At 43.5% G+C, this 15,952-nt stretch overlaps 1 long non-coding RNA gene across 2 annotated transcripts in view; it reads left to right on the top strand.

Annotated features, from left to right (window-relative positions):
* Positions 1-14,793, top strand: part of LOC126999336 (uncharacterized) — a 35,175-nt gene extending 20,382 nt beyond the window's left edge. Inside the window, exons 3-13 of one of the 2 annotated variants that reach the window (XR_007753261.1) lie at positions 14-604; positions 1,142-1,268; positions 1,384-1,925; positions 3,386-3,467; positions 4,199-4,308; positions 5,743-5,872; positions 7,036-7,173; positions 7,339-7,490; positions 12,995-13,156; positions 13,631-13,777; positions 14,283-14,793. This is a non-coding gene — a long non-coding RNA (uncharacterized LOC126999336). Of the gene's footprint in view, positions 1-13; positions 605-1,141; positions 1,269-1,383; positions 1,926-2,696; positions 3,468-4,198; positions 4,309-5,742; positions 5,873-7,035; positions 7,174-7,338; positions 7,491-12,994; positions 13,157-13,630; positions 13,778-14,282 lie in introns of both variants that reach the window. The other variant, XR_007753260.1, reaches the window with a different exon arrangement.
* The last annotated feature ends 1,159 nt before the right edge of the window (positions 14,794-15,952 follow it).

Raw genomic sequence — 15,952 nt, 5'->3', positions numbered from 1 at the left:
AACACTCTTCCAGACCCAGACGGAAGGACAGGAAGAGGAGGAGAAAAATCAAGGATGAAGAGCAAAACAGAAGCACAAAACCCTAATGACAAAACAAGCTGTGAGAGGAGGTGAAGAAACAGAGGACAACACAAGGAGTAGAAAGAAAAAAAATGAACTAGTTGAACATTACAAAGGAAGAAAAGTATTGGAAATGTCAAATCTTAACACCTTTATAATGCGAGGGTCAGGAATGGTGGTGGGGGACGAGGAGATGGAGGAGGAGGGGGAGCGACGACTACACCACCCCCACCACCCCCAACACCACACAGCACCACCACAACCCTCACCCCATACCTCATACCCCACCTTCCTCCCTGCAACAGCTTCCCTCACCCCTTCCTCCCCCACCACCACCACGACCTTCCTCACAGGCCCCACAGACACTTTCTTGACCCTCCCAGAGCAGGGGGAGGGGGTGGAGCTCTTGGGGTCAGGGGAGGGGGAGGGGGAAGGGGAAGGGGTGCCACAAGGGTCACTGCTGTATCTTGACTCTAACTCAGCTCTTCATGTGTTGGTCCATCTCTTGCCACAGTCTGCCCATCAGCAGCCGACCCCACCCCAGGTAAGAGAGAGAGAGAAACAGAGAGAGAGAGACGGTTTGATATATATAGACTTTATTTATAAGGCCATTTCATGATTCTCTTTACATGTTATTTTATTGCACAGTAATCCGTATATGTTTTTGATCTTAAGTCGAGATGATTTGATGTTTCATAATATGTTCATGTTATTTCCTTATAGTCTTCATACAGTCAAACCTCAACATCTGCAGATTTGAATATCTGCAGAGTAGCTTGTGGATATTATCTAGTTCAGGATTTTGGTATTCGCGAGTTCTCTTGAGCTTTTTCATACCCGACCGAAATCCTTGTGGCTCACTGCACACCCCGCCACCACCCCGTATACCTTCATACTTGCAGTAACCATGCTAGTAGTTGCTGTATGTGGGCAAGCATCTGCCAGCAGATTCACAATATCCGTCGGTGTGTCTGTTACCTGACCCCCGCGGATGTTGAGGCTTTACTGTTTTATCCATCTTAAGTCAGTTGGGTTAATAACTTTTTCATTCTTTCCTCTCCTTCCTTTTCCTCCTCCTCAGCTGGTGGAAGAGGAAGGATCTCAGGAGCAGTTTGTGGTAGTTGGCGCACAAAAGACTGATGCCCTTTGTGGCCCCCCCCCCCACCAACCCCTGCCATGTCTGTGGGTGATTAGCATCAATAGTAGAAGTAAGAAATTATAAAAAGTTAAAGAAAGGAACATCACCAGTTTGCATCATGGACAAATACAGATACACAAGAAATAACTAAGAACGGAAACACCAATTTTTTCCTTATATTTCAGAGCGTTATCTTGACGAGGACCTGGCTGGGGGGGGGGAACCTACCTACCCCAGACCCAGGACCCCACCCCAGCACCCCCCAGCACCTGCCGTCTACCCCAGTACTGACCCTGGTGGGGGGCGTGGGTGACGGGGGAGAGGAAAATGCATCGGGGGGCATGGGCATCACCCTGAACTGAGTCCTCCACATCATCCTAGAGGAGATCATAAAAAAAATTGCCTCGTCACCTGATTCTCCGATGAGCGACATAACTGACCCTTCCATCACCACCACCACAGCCACCACCACCATCAGTGCTCTTATCCCACCCTCATCACCACCACCACAGTCACCACCACCTGTCACCTCCACGGCTAACCTATCAGCCAAGGTCAAGGTTAAGCTGCTACCTGAGGCTATTAAGGATGAAAGGGTGGAGGGTGAGGCTGAGAGTGATGAGGGGTGTCTGTGTGATGTGGTGTGATGTACAGGTGTCGGGTGTGTGGGAAGGGGTTTGAGGACAAGGGACGCCTGCTCCAGCACCACCACCTGAGGCAAAAACAGGTGAGGGAGGGAAGGGGTGACAGGTGTGTTGAGATTGACAGACAGAGGTAGACAGATATGCAGAGACTTATAGAGAGGCAGAGAAAGAAAGGCAGACAGGTAGGCAAGGTGACAGACAGGAAGAGAGAGAGAGAGAGAGAGAGAGAGAGAGAGAGAGAGAGAGAGAGAGAGCGAGAGCGAGAGAGAGAGAGAGAGAGAGAGACGGGGTGGGAGAGAAGGTAGACACACACAGACTGACAGACAAAGGAAAATCAACATAGACAAACAAAGTGACATATAGAGAGGTTGAGTGCATGTTTGGTTTTACTGACAGACTGATGGACATAGACAGGGAGACTGAGAGAAAGGAAATGCACATATACTTTCTGACAGACAAAGAGAATGAGAGAGAGAGATATACATAGAGATAGACATTCAGATACAGAGAGATATACAGCTACAAATAAGAAGGTAAAGGCAGAATGAATATGTTTAATGTATGTTCATAGAATTTTTTTATAACACACAGACTGACATATGCACAGAGTGGGGGCATGCATAATATAGTGATTTTTCCTTCATATTCTAGTGCCTATTGCAGCCATAAACAAATAACAAATATATTTCCGCTGTGGGTACTCTATCTTTTTTTGAACTGATACATATTAAAAATTCTGGTCCTCCATTATTTGATCACTACAAGAACTTACAGCATGACAGCTTATAATGAAGACACTTGATGGATTCCTTCGCCTCCTTTCCTTCTCCTTCACCTCTCTTTGCTGTGTCCAGGGAGGCACCATCAGGATTATGGTGACCACCTCCACCACCACCACCACCACTACCTCCAACACCACCACTGCCACTGCCACCACCACCACCACCACCTCCAACACCACCACCACCACTGCCACTGCCACCACCACCACCACCACTGCTGCCACTGCCACCACCACCACCACCACCTCCAACACCACCACCACCGCTGCCACTGCCACCACCACCACCACCACCACCACCACCACTGCCACCACCACCACTGAATTAAAGCTTTACCTTCTTTATACATGCTCTGACTTGTTTAACTTTGGTCTAAATTTTTGCTTTAACTATTCATCTTGATATTAAGTTTCAGTAAGACAACCTGGCTTTTGTACATGCGTGCATTCTAGTATAATTTTCTACAATATTCAGTCCGTTTCAATATTCCAAAGACTACATTTTTCCCTACACATAAAAGAAGTTAAGTAAGATCATTTTACATCACTGAAATAGCTAGTGGGTTCCAAGATAATTTTTCTTTAATATTCAAGTTTAAATTTTCCAAAGGTGGTATTTTTCTCCTATACCTTTCACAAAAATCAAAGTAAAGTAAGGTCATCTGATATCAACAAAGTAATTAGTGGTGTTCAGGGTTGTTGGGTCGAGGTGTAAGGTGTTTGAAGTCATGTCAGGGTAACCGATCCTCTGTGTCCCAACAGGGGAGATCAGTGCATCCATTGGTGTGGGTTCTGCTCCGAGGACTTCCTGGGCCCGAGAAAGTGCAAGAAACATATAAGTAAGGTGAGGCTCTTCTTTCGCTCCATTCCTCTCCTCCCGTCTCTTCTCACTTTCCTTCTTGCTCCTTTTATCAGTTCCTTCCTTCCCATCTTTTCCTCTAATATCCACTTCCATCCATTGTTCCCATTTATCTCTATTCTCTTATGTCCCTCCATGCTTCTGTCTTTCCTTCCATCTTCATTCCTGTCGCCATTTATCACTTCCTCCCTTCCCTCATTCTTGTGTTCACTATTTCCCATTTATCTTAGTTAGGTTACCTCTTTCTTTTCATCCTTCCACACTACAAAAAAGAGAAATTTATCGCTGATGTTTAGGCTTCATTCAATTTTATATGAAGTAATTTCCTCCAGTGGGCAGTGTTTTTGTTTACCCTTATTTATGTCGCCCTGAGCTACCTCCTTTCCTGTGACAAAGAAATATAAAACTCACATTCCGCTTCACCCCCCATATTGATCCCCTCTTCTCCCTCCCATTATTCTGCTTCATCCCCTTTTGTTCCTCTTCCTTCCTCACATTCTGCTCCACCCTTCATATTGATCCCCTCTTCTTCGTCCTCTCATTATTCTCCTTCATCCCCCTTTTGTTCCTCTTCCTCCTTCACATTCTGCTCCACCCCCCATATTGATCCCCTCTTCTTCTCCCCCCATTATTCTCCTTCATCCCCTTTTGTTCCTCTTCCTCCCTTACATTCTGCTCCACTCATTTTATTTCCCTTTGCCCCCTTCACCCTACAGGAACACCCCAGCAGGAGGCCGCGGGGGGGTGGTCCGGGGCAGTACAGGTGAAGTACCCGCCCCAGCCTGGCACACCCATGGGCCGCAGGAAGGCATGCTCACCTGGCCAGGTCAGTGTCGTTAGTGTGTGCCTTACCTGTTCTTGTGTCTGTGTGGAGTTTATTTTTACTTTTAACTATTTTCGGTGTTTCCTTTTCCCTTTATGGCACTGCTCTCTTCCTCTCTTACTCTTCACCCATCTTACTCATAAAAGTCCTCTTGTGTCCACTGCCCTCTTCATTTTTTCCCTCCTTTTCATGCCCTTTCTCCAGCCCTTCTTTCCTTCTCTTCTTTTGTGCCTCCTTCTTCTGTCATCTCCAAATTCATGTGCCTCCTTTTTCTGTCCTCTTTCTTGTGTATCTGTCTATAAATGAAGCTCAGTCCTTTGTTTCTCTTGCCATTCAGTTGCCTTCATTCTCCTAGCTGTTTCTCTGTTGTTATAAGACCCCTTTGTTTATCGAGTATTTAAATCCCAGTGTTGTCAGTGTGTGCCTTACTGTTAATGTCTTCCCCTTTCAATGCTCTTTTGTTTCTTATCCTTCTTCATCCTTCCTTCCTTCTTCTCTTTGGCCTCCTTTTCCTCATCCTTGAATTTTCTCCTTAGCTCATTCCAGTCCTCTCCTTTTCTCTTTTCTCCTTATATCACTCCCTCCCTCCCCTTTTCCTCTCCACTACCTCTTCTGTCATCCATGTTTCCCATTTATCATTGTGTTTTACTTTTAACTATCACTATAAGACTGACATTAAAGTTGACTAGATTGCTTTACTAGTATATGCACCAAGTTCCTTTGAGAGAAGTGGTCAGCCTAGATTTCCACTCAGACTCTTTCCCCCTCATTCCTGTCATCATCTTGCTTGGTCATCCCTGCAGTGTTTCCCTGATTACCTAGCATTTAATTCCTATTTTATTTTGCTCACCCTTCTCTTTAAATCCCATACTGGTCTATCTCCCTCTCCTATTTGCCTCAGTTTCATCTTGCCAATCTTGCTCATGATATTCCTCTCTTTGTTTCCTCTTCTTCTTTTGTTTCTTTCTACTTTCTTACTTTTCTATGTTTGTCCTACCCGTGCTCACCTTGCTACTATATCTTGACCCAAAATGCCCAAAGTTTGCCTTGTTTTAGTAATCCTTGTTATCCTTCTACTCACCTTGCTTTCCCTTGACTTCATTTTTTAATCCTTATTCATTTTTTCTTCCCTTCCTGTATAAATCTCTGTTCCTACCCTTGCACACTTTCCTATTAAATCTTTATTAAAAATGCCCATACTACACTTTGTCCTATGTCATCACTACATTCTTCTGCTCACCTTGCTTTCCCTTCATTTCCCTCTACCTCATTTTATAATCCTTGTTCACTTTTTCTTCCCTTCCTGTAAAAATCTGTTCCTAGCCATGCACACTTTCCCATTAAATCTTTACCCCAAATGCTCACAGTTTACTTTGTTTCAAGTCATCCCTGTCACTCTTCTACTCACCTTGCTTTCCCTTCATTGCCCACTCACAGGAAGAGACTACAGGTCCATGTGGAGGTGGAGGAGAGGACGGGAGACTCTGAGGGCTCTGCAGGAACAGTTTTGGCTGCAGAAACAACGGCCAAAACCTGTGTGTTCGGTGGAGGGGGAGAAGAAGCACAAGTAGGTCCTTTAGGGGTGTGGGAAGGGGCTGATTAGGAGTAGTAGTGGTAGTAGTAGTAGTGGTAGTAGTAGTAGTAGTAGTAGTAATAGTAGTAGTAGTAGTAGTATTAGTAGGAGGAGGAGGAGGAGGAGGAGGAGGAGTGTTGGTAGAGGAAGTAACAGTAGTATTGAGATTAGAGAAAGGAGGAAAGATGTGAAAAGTTTCCTCAGCACCTCTTAACCCATTCCAGTATTTCACCCACTTAGTGTAGAATTCATCACCTCATTTAATCCTTGCTAGTAGTAGTAGTAGTAGTAGTTGTAGTTGCAGTAATAGTCATAACTTTACCTTCACTTTTTCTTTTAAGCCTTTATTGTTTTTGACTCCTTTCCTTACTATTCAACCTCTCTCACTTCCTTTGTTTTACCTTTCCCTTACTAATGATCTCGGGTACCTCAGAATACTCCTTAAATATTGTTTGTTCTACCTTTACTTTTTCCTTCATTTTTTGTTTGTTGTTCCTTGTTTCTGATTCCCTTCCTGACCTTACTAATGATCTCGGGTACCTCAGAATACTCCTTAAATATTGTTTGTTTTACTTTTACTTTTTCTTTCATTTCTTGTTTGTTGTTCCTTGTTTCTGATTCCCTTCCTTACCTTACTGTGCAACCTCTCTCATTCCCCCTTGTTTACATTTCCTTTACAAACAGTCTCGGGTAACTCAGACCACCCGTTATAGGTAATAGTAACTCATCCTTTACTTTACCTTTATTAATTCTTGTTTCTGATTTCCTTCCTTACCTTACTGTGCAACCTCTCTCATTCCCCCTTATTTACATTTTCCTTACAAACAGTCTCGGGTAAATCAGACCTCAGACGTTATAGGTAATAGTAACTCAACCTTTACTTTACCTTTAATTCTTGTTTCTGATTCCCTATCTTATCTTACTGTTTAGTCTCTCATTCTCCCTCTTTATCTTTCCCTCACAAATAATCTCAGGTAGCTCAAACCACTCCTTCCTTATATAGAATAGTAGCAACTTTACTTCTTGCTTTTTGTTTGTTTTTTCTTGCTTCTAATTCTTCTTCTTTCCTTACTGTTCAATCTCTTTTGTTCCCCCTATTTATCTTTCCCTTTTAACAATCCCAGGTAACTCAGACCACTCGTTTCCTCCCCCATCAGGTGTTCTCTGCCCACCTGCAAGTACAAGTTTTCCTTGGAGGCCAATCTGAGGCCCATAGGAAGTGCCACGGAGGTGGGGGCAGGAAGGGCGGCGAGAGGGGCTTCTCCTGCTCCCAGTGTGGCTTCAGGTGTGATAAGGTAAGGAGGTGAAGGTGAATTTGTCGTGGAATATCATGAAAGAGAAATGTCTTGAATAATATAATGTGACTTTGTGACTTTGTGACTTGGGATTCATGTTTTTTATTTTTGTTTTGTTTCATGACCCATTTTCTGACGCGTAATGAACCTGTGTGTGTGTTGCAGTGATCGGTGCGTCAGCTTCACCTCTGGAAGGATCACACGCTGGACATGACCTCCTGAGCTGCGGGATCTGCCACACCTACAAGACGTGCACCCAGCAGAGCATCCTCGTCCACCAGAAGATACATTCCGACGTCAGGGAGCACATTTGTACGGTGCGTAGATGTTTGTCTGTGTGTTGGCCCAGTGTTTGTCCCCTCTACTTATTCTTTCTTATGCATTGATTCTTTCTATTACTTAGGTTGGTGTTCTCAGATACTTCCTTCTACCCCTCACATCAACTAATTCCCAAAGAGTGAAAAGGAGAGTAGTAGTAGTAGAGAGTGTTTTCTTAGGTTCACGGTACAGAGGAAGGGTCAAGCTACCACCAGGATCATAAAACTACCCCTGGAAATCACACCCCTCACATCAACTAATTCCCAAAGACTTAAAAAGGAGAGTAGTAGTAGTAGAGTGTTTTCCTAGGTTCACGGTTAGGGTGGAAAAAAAAAACATGATTTTTTTTTTGGGGGGGGGGTTTAATGTTTATATATAAATATATATATATATATATATATATATATATATATATATATATATATATATATATATATATATATATATATATTACCTATGTATTAATGGTTCTTTGGATCAAATTTGTCTGATGAGGAGGAAGAAACAGCAATGCAGTTAGCTTATGATGATTTTCCAATTCTTCTTCCTATTATTCTGTAGCTGAAAGGAAGATCTGAACCCTTCAACAAGCCTTATTTATTCAAAGAATCAGTGTTGAAGAATCTAGCTCCTAACTCTTGGTGGGAATCAATGACGGGGAAAAGTTTCTACTGAAGCACTACAGGTGACTGCTAGTGCATCCAGTGCAAGTGTGGAGAGAATATTTTCTAGATTTGGACTAGTTCATTCAAAGATTAGAAATAAGTTAGGTGCAGAAAAAGCAGCAAAGCTTGTTTTCTTATATAAAGTTCTGAACAAAGATGTTGAAATGGAAGATGATGATGATCATGACTACAAGTAAACAAGTAAGAACTGTGATTTTGGCAACTTTATTCAGCAGGCTTCTATTCATACCAGCTACAGTACCCTTTCGAGTTTCGCGCTCGCTTCGTTCCAAAGGTACAGCGCTAAACTCGAGGATCGCGAAACTTGAGGTATTGAAAACACTGAAAAAGCTCTTATCTGTTCCGACCCGTGGAGATTTTTTGATTTATCTATTATTATTTTTTTTTTTACATGTGGGCTATGGCGCCGGTAAACTATTCATCTGAGCCTGATGGTCGGCCCCAAGCCCGTCATGGCGCAGGCAACTGTTTATAGTGGCGCTATTGCTCATGCTGCCCCCTGGAGCTCACTTTTTTTTCCACGTACCTTGGAAAAAGGAAGAAAACGGGAAGAGAGAACGGGTCGTTTTAAAGCCACAGATGAAGCCTTACGATTGGCTGAGCTCTGAAAACACGCTTGTGATTTGCTGGTAGTCCGATGACGTCATCGCCAGCGCTAACCCGGTCAGCGGCCTCGCTGCCTTGGGGCAGTGTCACACTGGCCGTTTTCCTCTAACCGTTATGGCTACTGGCAACGCCCATGTGCCCATCCGGTAGCGAGTTGTCGGTTGTCCGTAACCTGGTGTCACACTGGGCCTTTTCCTTCCCACCGCTTTGGCGGCAGCTTGGGCAACTGGCAAATCCAACTTTTCCGGGCGTGTGTCACACACAGCCAAGGTCGGTTGGTCGCATCCACATCCACAACGTAAACAAATCACTTGCCCAGTATCAACACGGCGTCGTCTGCTAAAGTAAGGGCTGTCGCGGCTTGTGCTGCCATTACTCAAGTTATGGACTTGTTGCATCAGTCAAATGACAGGAAGAAGCTGTTGTGGGTGTGGCGTGTCTGTGGTTCCTCCGTGCCAGTTCTCATTGTCACCAATGCGCGTGAGCGGCCAACCCACCCATCTTGACTCCGACCACATAAACACGTGGATCGAGTAACAACAAAGAAACACACACACACACACACACACACACACACACATGCACACACTAGACTCATCATGAACCATGGAAGATGTTTCTCACAAACAAAAATGGCTGTGCCATTTCCTAGAGTGTGTTAGAGCTTATTTGGTGAGTGGTTCATACAAACCAAACAAGCCTAATGGCAAGAAGAGAGCAGTGTTAAAGACGACTGCTCTCTTCTTGCCAAGAGCTAGGTTTGGTTCATGTGAGCCACTCACCAAATACGTTTTAACACACTCAAGAAATGGTGAAGTCGTTGCTGTTTGTCAGAAACATCTGCAATGGTTCCTAATGGGTCTGGTGTGTGTGTGTGTTTGTTGTTATTCGATCCATATGTCTATATGGTTGAGTCAAGATGGGTGGGTTGGCCGTGCACGCGCAGTGGTGACAATGAGAACTGGCATGGAGGAACCACAGGCAAGCCACACCCACAACTGTTTCTTCCTTCCATCTAACTGCAGTGACAAGTCCATAACTTGGGTAAAGTGGCTATCACACTGGGCTATTTTTCCTCCGACATCCTACCTCCAACCTCCGATTTCAGCCGGTACCGCCGACACCTGCTACCACACTCGTTTGTTTACGTTTACCTCCAGTTCCAGCAACAATGGCCGACCTCGTCAGGACGACGGGCCTCTATTCGAGAAGAACTGTCGCCGCAGCACTGTTATTTCTTCACTGCAATGATCTTAAGGCCAAGAAGGAGAGGCGTGTGTGGAGGCGGCAGTAGTTAGCAAGGAGAGAACAGTTTGGGGCTGTTTATGTTAAGAGGTCAACTGACAACTTATGTTGTTCTATTATAAAGTTTTGTTTTGGTCTCTTTTTTTTCTTCTTCATAATCCTTATTCTATTGCAAGTTATGCAAGAAATAAAATCATTATGGTAAACTATTTTGTTTTCTCAACAATTTACATGGAATGTCAGTTGACTTCGAATTTTCCTCCAGCAAATCGGTTCCTTCCCGAAAGCCACGGGCTGCAAATTTGCTCCAACAGCCGGCGGAAAAAGTGCTGGAGTTGGGCGGTACCGCCGATTAATCGGAGGGTGGAGGAAAACTTGCCCAGTGTGATAGCCCCTTAATGGCAGCACAAGCCGCGACAGCCCTTACTTTAGCAGACGACGCCATATTGATACAGGGCAAGTGCTTTGTTTACGTAGTGGATGTGGATACGGGCAACCGACCTTGGCCGTGTGTGACGCACACCAGGAAAAGTTGGAGTTGGCGGTTGCCCTAGGTGGCGCCAACGTGGTGGGAAGAAAAAAGTCCTGTGTGACACCAGCTTACGGATAACCGTGAACTCGCTCCCAGTTGGGCGTACGGGCTTTGCCCGTAACCCCAACGGTTGGACGAAAACGGCCATTGTGACACCGCCTTAAGGCAGTGAAGCAGCTGACAGGGTGAGCGATGACGTCATCGGACTCCCAGTGAATCACAAGCGTGTGTTCAGAACTGTAAGCCAATCGTAAGGCAGCCGCTTTCAACTGCGGCTTCAAAACGACCCGCTCTCTCTCTCTCTCTCTCTCTCTCTCTCTCTCTCTTGCCATAGCCACAATGTTTGGAGGAAAATGTCCAGTGTGATACTACCTCTAAAGGTAGCGTGTGTGACGCCGATGGTAAGTAGACGTGACCCGTACATGTCAAAGCAGCGCGAAACTCAGGGTGATAATGCGAATGTCGGGATGGTAAGAATTTAGAACTAACCGCGAAACTCGTGGATCACGAAATTCGGATAGCACGAAACTTGAGAGGGTATTGTACCAAGATTGTAAAATTAGTGGTTAATATGACCTCTTCTTAAGGAAAGAACTTAGAAGATACAATTTTATTATTTTCCTAGGACTGAAAACTTAGGAGATTTATTTATATATTTATTTACTTATTTATGTTTTGGAAATAACTAATATTTTTATTTCAAATATCGTACATTTTTCAATGGAAACATTTACAGCGAGTCATCCCTTTGCTAAAAGCCTAAAATGTTAAAAAATTCTCCTATGTTGAATATTTAAATGGTTAAAGTCTTATAAAATAAATATCATATAACACTAAAATAATGATATATTACTCTGAAATTCCATGAACCACATTGAAAGTTTAAAATATAATGACCGATATTGAAAAAAAATAAAAAAAATAGGTTTATTTAAAAAAACAAACCAAAAAAACATAGTTTAAACCACTTGGTTTAAACCAATCCACCCTGTTCATGGTACAGAAGAATGGTCAAACTACCACCAGGGTCATAAAACTACTACTGGAAATCACACTCTCACATCAACTAAATCTGAAAGACTGAAAAGGAGAGTAGTAGTAGTAGCAGATTGTGTTTTCTTAGGTTCACAGTACAGAGGAAGGGTCAAACTACCACCAGGATCATAAAACTACCCCTGGAAATCACACCCTCACATCAACTAATTCACAAAGACCAAAAAGGAGAGCAGCCTGGTTCTAATGAGTGTTTTCTTAGGTTCACGGTACAGAAGAAGGGTCAAACTACCACCAGGATCAAAAGCTACCCCAGGAAATGCCCAAGACTTTTATGAAAGCCTTGCCCGATATGTGTGACCCTTGTTCTCTTTCTGGGAGTAGCAGTTTTGTATTTTTTTATATATATTCTCTACTTATTCTCTATTGATTCTTTTTAGGGGAAGCTGTAGTTTTGCAGGTGTGTTTTTCCCATTTTATTTACCTGTTCTCTGTCAATTTTGGAGGGTGAGGCAGTGGTCCTGTGTGGTCTTTTTTGTGATGTAATTTTCTATCTTTTTGGGGGTGGGGGTAAGGCAGTGGTCTTGTGTGGTCTTTTTGGGGGGTGGGGGTGAGGCAGTGGTCTTGTGGGTTTACAGAAAGAAAACAAACGTGTAGTACAGTAAGTTTAGTGTGGTCTTTTTTTCCTTACCTCCACCCTGCACTGATATCTTTAAGCCTCCTCACCTATTTCTGTCACCTCATTGTGTGCCTGTGTGTACGCTGCTGTATAAAGTAGTGCGTCTTGTTTGGTCTTTTCCCCCAAACCACCCTCCACTAATACCTCTCCCAGCCTCCTCACCTATTTCTGTCACCTCTTTGTGTGCCGTGTGTTTACCTGCTCGCTGTATAAAGAAGTGTTGTGTCTTGTTTGGTCTTTTCCCCCAAACCACCCTCCACTAATACTGCTCTCAGGCTCCTCACCTATTTCTGTTCCCTTATACTTGTTAAGTCTCATCTAACACACTATTCGCTGCCCCTTAGACCTGTGGCAAGGGGTTCAAAGTAGTGTCTTGTTTGGTCTCTTCCCCTAACTCTACTTTCCACTAATACCTGTTAGGCTCCTAACTTAATTCTATCCTTTCATGTAAGTTCTAATCCCATTTAACACCTTCACCACTCCCTCTTAGACCTTTGGCAAGGGGTTGAAAGTAATGTCTTGTTTGGTCTCTTCCCGAAGCTCTGCTCTCCACCAGTACCTCTCTCAGCCTCCTCACTTCTTACGTTCTCTCCCCTTATGTAAGTATTCCTGTGTATTTACTTAGCCAAAATATGTTATCTTTAGCCTCTTTTCCCCAACTCAACTCCCCTTCCCCTCAACCAATACCTCTCAGGCTCCTAACTTAACTCTATCCTTTTATATAAGTTCTGATCCCATCCAACACCTTCACCACTCCCTCAGACCTGCGGCAAGGGGTTCAAGCATTTGGTGCAGCTCCTGAGCTACCAGGGCACGCACATCACCGACCCCAGGGACATGCCTGCCTGGGCCGACAAAGCGTTCTGCAAGGAGTGCCAGAAGTGGTTCAGGGACAGCAAATCGTTTCAGAAGCACAACACTCTGGTTTGTAGCGATGTATTTTTTGTTACTATGTATTATTATGTATGTATTATGTATGCTGGAAAAGATTCTGAACCATCTAATTCCAAACTTGACTCAGTGGCCACTTTCTGGGTTTTGTCCCCTTGTTTTTTCCAATTTTCTTCTCCTGCCGTCTTTTGTTTTTCATTTCTATGTTAGCTCATCAAGGGACTATGTTTGGATCTGCATCATTTTTTTACCTTGATGCCCTTTCATCTTACTCAGGAAACAAGTTTTATCCTGAATTAAAGTTTGTTTATTCAGCCCAGAACTTCACTGCTTAAACTTCCTTTGTTCAACCCATAACTTCACTGCCAAAGTACATTATGATACCTGGAAGAAGCTTTGGAGGAGGAGGGGAGTGAGGAATGATTTGGCAGGGAAGGAGGCTGGCCACCATGCCTTGACTGTAAAAACAAAGCCAGGATGTTTTCTTGATGGCTTTTCTTCTCACAGGGACCATGGGCGGCGTCGCCAGAGGCAGCCGCTCACCCCAGAGGATGAGCCGTGGGGTACGGCACAATTGGCAAGCCGTGAGCTGACAGACACTGGACAGCACCCTGGCGGAACGTGTACAGAACAGGAGTCTGGAGGCAGTGCAGGGTGAGTCTCAGCCAGGTGATGATCCTTGTCCTGATATAGCCAGCATCTCTCTCCCCTCCACATATGTCCACACCATCTCCAGCATCCTGATATAGCCAGCATCTCTCCCCCCTCCACACATGTCCACACCATCTCCAGCATCCTGATATGGCCAGCATCTCTTGCCTCTACACATGTCCACACCATCTGCAGCATCCTGATATAGCCAGCATCTCTTGCCTCTACACATGTCCACACCATCTCCAGCATCCTTGTCCTGTATATAGCCAGCATCTTTCCTCTTCCACTTGTCCACACCATCTCCCCTTCTCATATACCCTGCATCTCTGTCCTCTACACATGTCCGCACCATCCCCAGCACTTCAAACTTCACCTGCATCTTAGAGGTGTTGAAATTATACATATTTTTGTACTTCAATGGCATGTTTATTGATATTATACAGACGTTAATGGCTGCAGAATGATACAGTATAGAACATGTTGCTAACGAGTCCCTTGTTGGCAGATCCTGGGAAGGGACGAAAGGAGGGAAGAAGGAAGGAAGGAAGGAAGGAGGAAAGAATGAGTGAATGAATGAATGAAGTAAGGGACACACTCTCATATTCTTAACTTCTGTCTTTCTTACTGATGCGATATTTCTCCTCCTCCTCTTCTTTCATCTCTTTCCTCCTCCTCCTCTTCTTCACAATGTGTTGAGTAGGTGGGTGTTGATATAAGCGTTTCTCTCTCTCAATCCATCTATCTATCTATCAGTCCATCTATTTCTCTCTCTCTCTTATTTCCCTTTTTTATCATACTTTCTCCCTCGTCCTCTCATCATTACATTTTCTCTTCCTTCTCCTGTCTCTCATACTTCTCTTCTGTATCAGACTTTCTCCTCCTCTTTTCATAATTCTCTCTCTCTCCCCCTCATCACTTCTAACAAAACTTCTTTTTATTTAAATAGGAGAAGTTAGACACAAACTTTACAATTATAATTTTTTATTATTAACAAAAAACAGACACACCAGCACTGAGGAAAGGGGGAAGGGGGGGAGGTCATATATGTGGCTGGGGAAGGAGGGGGGGGTTGAATCCAAATGCAGGGGAGTTGAGGTGAGGGAGAGAGAGAGAGAGAGAGAGAGAGAGAGAGAGAGAGAGAGAGAGAGAGAGAGAGAGAGAGAGAGAGAGAGAGACTCTCTCTATCTATCTATCTATATATCTATCTATCTATATCTATATCTATATCTATATATATATATATATATATATATATATATATATATATATATATATATATATATATATATATATATATATATGTTTTTATTACAAATAAAAAAAATACACCAAAAATTTGGGGATCTCCATAATGCTAATTATCCAGTTTGGCTTTAAATTCACGTCTCATTTTTACACACACAGTCTCCTCGTCAAGTCCGTTCCATGTTGTTATACTTCTGTATGGAAAACTATTTCTTGATGTCTCTCCTACAGTCGCTCTTCTTCAATTTCTTACTATTCCCCCTTGGCACGTACCACTAAGTCTTTCCTGTCCAATTTCTCCAATCCCTCCTGTATAATGCTATTAGGTCCCCTCTCTCTCTTCTGCTTTCAAGTGTTATTAGTCTTTCTTCATAAGTATGTTCTCTCAGAGTTTAAGGTAGTTTAGTTGCTATTCTCTGTATTCTTTCCTACTTTCTAATTTCTTTCTTCAGTCTAGGTGACCACACTAGTACTGCCTTGTGGGGGAGAAGTGTGCCTGAATGTCGTAAATGTGTGGTTAAGCAAAGTCTTCAAAGGATAGAATGCCAGAATGTTCTATGTGGTTAAGTAAAGTCTGCAGAAGGAAGGAGTGCAAAAACTGTCTGGGTTATGTATAAAAAAAAGCCTGAAAAAGGAAAGAATGCTGGAATGTCTAAGACATGTGGTTGAGCAAAGTCTGCAGAAGGAAGGAGTGCCAGAAGGATGCCAAGATCTGTTTGGGTTACATAAACTCAGTAAAAGATTAAAAAAAAGTGTTTGTACTGGGAGATTAGTGCCGACCCTTATTACAGTGAGAGAACAGTAGAATATGTTTGAATTAAGATAACAACACATGCATATATATACCCTTATATTTTAGAGTTGGCAGTTTATGCATGTGTAGGCTTTACCAAATGAAGAGAGCATTAGAGTGAGTCAGCTGAACATAAC

Source organism: Eriocheir sinensis, chromosome 2 (assembly GCF_024679095.1).
Source record: "Eriocheir sinensis breed Jianghai 21 chromosome 2, ASM2467909v1, whole genome shotgun sequence".
In the NCBI taxonomy this organism is placed as follows: domain Eukaryota; kingdom Metazoa; phylum Arthropoda; class Malacostraca; order Decapoda; family Varunidae; genus Eriocheir; species Eriocheir sinensis.
This window is presented reverse-complemented; position numbering and strand designations above follow the sequence as displayed.